This window comes from Pteropus alecto, unplaced genomic scaffold (assembly GCF_000325575.1).
Source record: "Pteropus alecto unplaced genomic scaffold, ASM32557v1 scaffold987, whole genome shotgun sequence".
NCBI lineage: Eukaryota > Metazoa > Chordata > Mammalia > Chiroptera > Pteropodidae > Pteropus > Pteropus alecto.
Window position 1 is genome coordinate 6,305 of NW_006439219.1, and position 8,108 is coordinate 14,412.

An 8,108-nucleotide genomic window follows, 5' to 3' on the forward strand; every position below is an offset into this window, starting at 1 on the left:
TAACACAATTCTTAATATATACTTACAGAAACTTTGTATCTATTTGACAAAATTTGAATCCAAGCTACAGCTAAGAGTACAAATAAAACAAGTAGATGAAAGTCAAAATAAGCAGGTTTTATTCTCTGCTGCTCTGATCTAGTTTGGAAATATGTGAGTGATGGCACTAAACTTAAAAAATAAGCTCATACTGGAAGCATAGATTTTAAAAATGCAACCTTCAACTATATGAAGTGATTTTCATAGGCTTTTTCCCTGAAGAATGATACTATATATGCTAAACAAGTATTCAAAGAGATTTACTTTGGACTGTTACATAAAATTTTCTAAATTGTTTCATTCAGCTCTGCACTAGTGTGCTCTCGCTCTCTCGCGCACGCGGTGCGCGTGTGTGTGTGTGCGTGCGTGTGTGCGTGTGTGTGTGTGTGTGTGGCGCCCTTCACTGCGGCCTATCGCGAGCGAGAGGGCTCTTGCCGCGCACGCGCGCGCGATCTCGTGTGTCTCAGCCTCTCTGTCGCGGCTGGTCGGTCCCGCTTCCCATCCCGCCTTTGCGGGGTGGCCTCGCGCCTGGTCCGAGGGCACCTGGCTGTCAAGTTTGAAGGGCAGGGAGAAGCGTGCCGGCAAAGACTTGAGGCCTCAGGCGGGGCTGGGGCAGTGGCCGGTCCCGCGTCCCGGGGGTGCGAGCGCACTCCCAGCGTGTGTCGGAGACGGTGGCCCTTGGGTGCGCCATCCGCGCCAGGGCACCAGGGGTCTTGGCGGGTTCGCGGCTGTACCGAACGTCTGAGTGGGCGTTCTCGCATCCCAGGACGGGCCAGCAAAAAAATAACTTCATGATGACATGCACTCATCAGTTATTCCCAGGATACACACTGGTTGGCAACAAATAATAACTCTTCATGATAACATACATTCCTGTGTTACTCAAGGATGCCCAGGATGACAGCACTAAATAACTTCTTCTGAGGATATACACCTGGATGTTATTCCAAAAACGTCCACCAGATGGCAGCAGAAAATGCCTTTTTCTTAGTTGTACTCTAATGTTATACCCAAGATGCACACTACGTGGTGGCAGAAAATGAATTGAAAAGTCTCTATGAGAGTATCATCTTGATTTTTTTTCTTAATTTTTCAAGATAAAAATGATATCGATTTTTCTTTGTAAAATAACTAACATAAACTTATTTTTGTAGACCCAGCTAAAACATATATAGTTTATGTTAATAACTTGCAAAGACATGTCTACGTAATCCAATCATACTTAAGCCACCTTTATCATCAAATATTTTCTCTGATCATATGATCCTGAAACACATTTAGGTTTGATTATATTTTCTTTCTTAATTTATATCAGCATTCAATTCCTTTAAACCGATCAAATATTACAAACTAGTAATAGGAGTCGGAGAAAAAAACAGTCTACCACATGTTATACAGACAAACACAACACAGTTTCACAAAAAGAGATCAAAACATGAACAGAATTACTAATAATTGTAGAGAACACTCTGATGTCTTAAATGGCCGCTTGTCATGAGAGATCTATAAAACGTTCTCCGATTGAGAGTTTTTCCAATTCAAAGAATCCAGTCGGACCATTAATGGTAGGATTTTAATAGTGACTCAAAGCAATAAGCCTTTTTACAGCTTAACCAAAGAAGCTCAAGGCCTTCTATTTTTATGGTATTTCCTTGTTATGTCAAATGACAAAAAGACAGATACAGAAAAAAATGACCATCTCTGGAAGAAAAGTTTCAATAAACAAAACGAGGAGTTGCTAAGTCCAAGTGAGGGGCTGAACAGGTAGTGCAGGGACATTGCCTCCCCCTCCAGGATATGACTCTGGAAATTTTTCCTTTCTTCAGACCTCCCCGATTTACCCTTGCAGAGGTAATAAGTCAAAACCGGTCTTTTCCAGCCTAGGTGCCATCTTTGGCCAAAGCAAAACTTGAGGCTGATTCTAATATCATTATCATCTCATCCGCATTGCATACACTGCAGCTCCCATTGTGCACCTGACACTAACACAGTTCTGGAAAAATCAGAAAGAAAAGGCAGAAAACTAAGGTCCCCACCTACTGGGAGGAGACAACAAGGCCAAGTCGGCACCACAATTTTCCAAGGTCTCCCTCCAGGGAGAACAAAAAGCTCATAACAAGCCATCTTGACGGGACTTTCCCCCTCTCCCTCTCTCCCTCTCTCTCCCCACCCCTCCCTCCCTCTTCCTCTCTCAAGTTCAGCCTGCACTCCACCTCCTCAGGTGAGTACTGTAACATTAATAAAACTCGTGCTTTCCTGCTTGCTGTTCATCTTGCCTTTGGATTCTTTCTTGTGGAATTAAGCAAGAATCTGGTCACGGGACCCACAAGAACTCCAGCTGTCTCTCCCTCTCTCCCTCTCTCTCCCCACCCCTCCCTCCCTCTTCCTCTCTCAAGTTCAGCCTGCACTCCACCTCCTCAGGTGAGTACTTTAACATTAATAAAACTCGTGCTTTCCTGCTTGCTGTTCATCTTGCCTTTGGATTCTTTCTTGTGGAATTAAGCAAGAATCTGGTCACGGGACCCACAAGAACTCCAGCTGTTCATCTCACCCTGGAATTCTTTCTCGCAGAATAAGATGAGAACCTTTCCGGGGACACAGGTTATAGCTTCACAAATACTTTTTCATGACAGTCTAAGTATAGATGAGAGGAAAAGGACTGGCAGCGATTCTAAATTCTACCGAAGCCCACAGAAATAGATCAAGCAGGCTGACAGGGTAAACAAAAGTAATGTTTATTTCTTCCAGTGGAAGACCGTGATCTCTCCGCTATAGATGAGAGGAAAAGGACTCGCGGCACTTCTAAATTCTACCAAAGACCATAGAAATAGATCAAGAAGGCTGACAGGGTAAACGAAAATAATGTTTATTTCTGCCAGTGGAAGACCATATCTCAGCTACAGAAGTTTCCAGGAGCTAGCAGTAACCCAGCCATTAATTTTCCTGCCACCATAACAAGATGGAAGTTTTGTAGTTTTCTCAAATCCATCTTAAGCACGGGGGAAGAGGCGGGACCTGAGGAAGACTACAAGATCTTCAAACCCCTTCGTTCAGGCAGAACTATCCAGACAATTAGCACGTCCGTGGAAGGAGCTGTTGGCCTGGGGGAGATGCAGGCTGGAATTAGCATAGAAGTAATTTCTTGTTACATGTAGACTAATAGACCATAGAGCTTTAGTTCCTCTAGAACGAGAAGCAAAAAACAGATACACGCATGTTCAGTGCTCCTCACTCTCACAATGCTACACCACAGAACTAAAAAAAGAGAGAGAATTTCCCAGCCCGAGCCATGTCCTCTCCTGTTCAGATTTGGGACATTTCGAATTGGGACACTTCTCACTTTTTCTTTTCAGGGGCTCCTGGGGTGCAGCTCCCAGGGGCTGCTGAGATACAGGGACTGCCTCACACAATGGCGGCCGTGGAAGCCTCACGAAGCTCCTTCCGGCTGTCTGAAAAGGCAGAGCAGACACGATGTGGGCTCACACTAGATCACACTAGATCATGTGGGGGGGGCACGCATGCTCACGTGGGGGTCGCACGGTGGTCCACACAGGGTGGAGACTCCGCCTCGAGCATCCAGAGGACCAGGTCTGGAGTAAGGCCAACCCAACTCCACTTTGATTGGCGAATCGCCCCAGGAACAATCCCTTGGTGCCTCCTCACCGGCTCTCAAAACCACCCGCAACCTCACAGTGGCCCCGCCCTCCAATTCCCGTACCTTGCGCCTTCTCGAGGCCAAGCGGCCGGTAGCTAATGGCGAGAAGGCGCGGATTAGACCCACGTTGTGCGGGCTGCGTGCCTGGGAGGAAAACTCCGGCACGAGGACAACCAGTCTGTCCCCGACCTTCCCCCGGCCGAGGAGCCAATGGGACGGAGTTTGTTCAGCCGCAGGTGTCAGAGACATCCTTCCTGACCGACTTTGGAAAAAAATAAAAGCTTTTATGGTTGAACGCTTAGCAGAATTGTGTACATAGGTTAACAAAAGTAGATTATGGAGACAGAACATCAAGACTCGGTCTAAGACACAAACTACAACGCAAAACCTTCTTGGTAACTAGCGGCTATTTATCCCGATCCTCAGACTCCACGTCACTACTTTTCTTTGTCAGAAATAAGAAGCATGAAACAAATCGGTGTCGAGACAACGGTGCTAGAAAAGAGAATGAAAAAGTGGGAATTTTTCACTATCTCGTTATGAAAGGTGGTTAGGTTTTCTCTTATACTTCCAACAAAGAAATTAGAACAGATGACCTTTGCTTGAATGTCTACAACCTTAATGGCCTGGTCTCAATGCTGAAAGGCCACCACCTAAAGGCAACCAACCTCGCAGCATGTGAACAGTAATCGGCCTCCGGATGAAGCCGCGGAAGAGGACAGCCAGGCGCCCAGCAGCCTGGCCCGTGATGGAAGCTGCTCCTAGCAGTGGCTTCTTCAAAATGTCATTCTTCCAGGAATATTCTGAGACAAGACTTACGAAAAAAGAAAAAAATAAGGACTGACGGTGCTACCTCTGCGTACCTTTCTGCCACAGTCTTAAGTAACGAAAACCGGAAAGATGCTTCCGTCCTGTAGGATGTGAGGTTTCTCAGCCATTGAAACTTAGACTCCACTCGCTTCTCAGCTGTGATCGGGCCTTCCTGTCCGAGGACGTGCAAGGATGATGTAGGGAGACTGCTCACTGATGTCCGTCCTTCAGCATAGTAAAGAATATTCAGAAGACGGATCAACGGAATGTGCTTCCTGGGAAGCTGCACCTCTTATGGCTTGCTCGCACATCGGCAACTTCGGCCGAACACGATGCTGTAATGAAGACATTTCCAAGATTTTTTTTCTGATCAGAAGCGGTAGCGAGTATATTAAATAGCGATGTAAAGATATATTAAAAGAACTGGGACCAGAGTCAGAATCATGAAAACGTTTTCACAAAAAATTTTTTACAACTATGTAAAACAGAGTTAAAAGGAAATTAGAGCTATGAGAAGTACAATTAGTTACGGTACAGCATCAAATTTTCAAAAATATTTTACACCTTAGTGGAGAAAAATAATTGATTCCCATGGCATTCATTTGGTTTTCATCTATGATGGTCATGGATGTTTCCTTGGGGGGCAGAAATTGACCTGGGAAATGGCTCTTTAGAAGGGGTTGTAATTGCTTTCTGCGATTCTTAAAATGTGTTCCAGAAGGTGCTGAGGTGGGAGGAGGAGCTCACCTTAACGGGAAGAAGGCAGAAAGAGGGATGAAGAGCGCGAAGCTGCTGATGGAGGAGAACAGGCTGAAGGCTCACGACGTGAGTGTCCGTCTACTGTCTGGACGGAAAATAACAGCGTGAAGGAGAAATAGGGGGGAAGGCAGAGGAGAGAGGGGGGAAGGATTGACCACGAGCAGGAGCTCAGACTCGTCAGAGAGTGAGGACGTGAATACAAACAACATACGTTGAATCTAGTCGGATATTAATGGAGAATGAGGCAGATGCTCGTACGGTGACTAAAAGGGGCAGAAAATGTAGCGTGTGAGGTGTTTAGCTGCTGCCAGCCCATGTTCACTGACTGCCATGGGTTTGGGTTCTTCTGGGAGTAGCCTTGGCTGAATGTTCACTGTTTTCCCAGGTCTTCTAGATCCTGAAGTTCCTTCTGAACCTGAGAATGGCCCCAGCCTCGGAAAAGACACCTTATGCCGGAGGAAAGCTGACAAACTCTATCCCCAGCCCTCCACACAGGTCCAGTCACCATAGCTGTGCATGGAAGTGGCTGTTCTACCCGAGCTGCCCTAGAATCCCGGTGTTCAGTGCCTCTTGCAAATGGTGCACCTGGATTGGAGTCCCCAAGGACCCTTCAACCCCAATCCCCAGGCCACAGTCTGGGATCCCAACACACCCTGCCTCCCAAGCTCTCCTTGGGGACTGCAGCCCGGATCCTGCAGGCTTTTCTATGGTCTTTTTATACCTAAGCTTTTTGCTCTCGGACCCCGGTTCCCATTGGTCTGGTCCTCCTGAGCTGTCTCTTCATGCAAACTATTTCTTTGCTGTACGCGCCACTCCCCCCACATGTGGTGACTTATGGAGGCTCCCTAAGCATACTATTAGTTAAAAATCTGCCCAGGGAAGGGAGGGAGCCAAGAGACGAGGGTGGCATAACGCAGGCAGAGGTAAGAGGCAGGTGAGAAGTCACTGGATTCAGGGCATGCCAAGCTTTGGCCAAGTTTCACCTCGAGGACTCCACATTCCAGGGGCAGCTTCCAGGGCTCATAGGACTGCACCAGGGGCCTGGGTTGGGGTCTGACATATTCTTTGTTCGCTCAGAAGGCTTTGGAGAGAGATTTCCAGGTGATCTCCACTCACGTGTTTCTCCCAAGATGCACACTACATGGCAGATGGAGAACCTTGTCATGGTGATGTCTATTTGGTACTATTCCCAATTTGCACACTAGATGGCAGCACAAAAAAACCTGTGGTCACCGCCACTCAGATGTTTCTCCCAGGTTTGCACTAGATGGAAGTGGAGAAGAGTTTGCTGGAGACACCCACTAAGGTGCTATATCGAAGGTGAAAACAAGACGGCAGCAAAAAAATAACTTCTCACGCTGACATACACCCAGCTGCGACTGCCAGGATGCACACTGGATGGCAACAATAACAACTTTTCATGATAACATACACTCAGGTGTTCCTCGGGAGGTGCCCACCATGACGGCACTGAATAACTTTTTCTGATATACACTTGGACGTTATTCCCCCAATGTCCGCCAGATGGCAGTAAAGAATCTCATGACTTACAATCGTGTTATTCGCAAGATGCACGCTAGATGAGGGCAGAACATTTTTCATGATGACGTACACCTGCGTGCTATTTTCAACATGCCCTCGAGATAGCATCAGAGAATAACTATTACATACACGCGAGTGTTATTTCCACAATGCCCGCCGGATGGCCGCAGAGAGTAAGTTCACAACACACACTGGGCTGTTATTTCCACGATGCACAAAATATAGGGGTGGAGAGAAAACTCTCATTACCTACACTGCAGTGTTGTTTTCAAATCGCCCAGCAGATGGCGGAAGAGAATAAAACTTTTCATGACATGCACTCCATGTTCTTCCCAAGATGAATGAGAGATGACAGCAGAGAAGAGCTTTTATTTACCTTCTGGGCTCTGCCCACTCATTAAAATGAGAATCCAGACCCCCCATTACTAAGCTCATTTTGAGATAAATCCTGTTCTAGGACCTTCACATGCCTCGTCTCACCTACTGCTTCCATTTGCCAAGTCAGCAAAATTACTCTCTCCATTTTATACATATTTAAACTGAAGACTGATTCTAACACAGTTCTGCGCCCGAAACACCACCCTCACACAGGATCCTGGACCAACGGAGCAATCCAAATAGTCCTTGCAGCTTTGGGCTGAATCTCGGTTATTCTCTTTGAAGAAACTCTACGCGTAACCTAATGGTCCCGGTTGCCATGGACTCACCCAAGGTGGTTTGTTTCTGGGACTTGGACAGGCAGCTGGGGATGGGGACAGGCAGGACGGGGAAGGTGGCCCTGCCCCTCAGAGGAGGACAAGCAGCACCAGATTCCTATAAGGATGACTTCCCCACCTCCATTCCCTGCCATCCTCGGCCTTTTACAATCTGCTCTTATTCAAGCATGAACACTGGCCCGCTCCTGCAAAAACAGGCAAATGGCAGTATGTCAAGCTTAAAAACCTTTGCACAAAGGAACATACAGTAAGAGGGGAACCTGTAGAACAGGGGAAAATAATTACAAATCATAAGTCTGATAAGAAGTTGGTAATCGAAATACATAAAGACCTCCTACAAATCAACAACAGGAAAAAAAAGGAACCCACTTAAAGACGGGCAAAGGATCTGATTAGACAGTTCTCCAAGAAGACGCGCAGATGGCCGCAGGCACATGAAAAGATGCTCAAGGTCTCTACCCATTAGAAAGATGCAAACCCTACCACGAAGATGACTGGCCCTGCGGGCACAGGGCGGCCACTCTCAGGAAGTGGGGCACCAGCCTCGGTGAGAACGTGGCGGGGGGGGGGGCGGGGGGGGCGCAGCG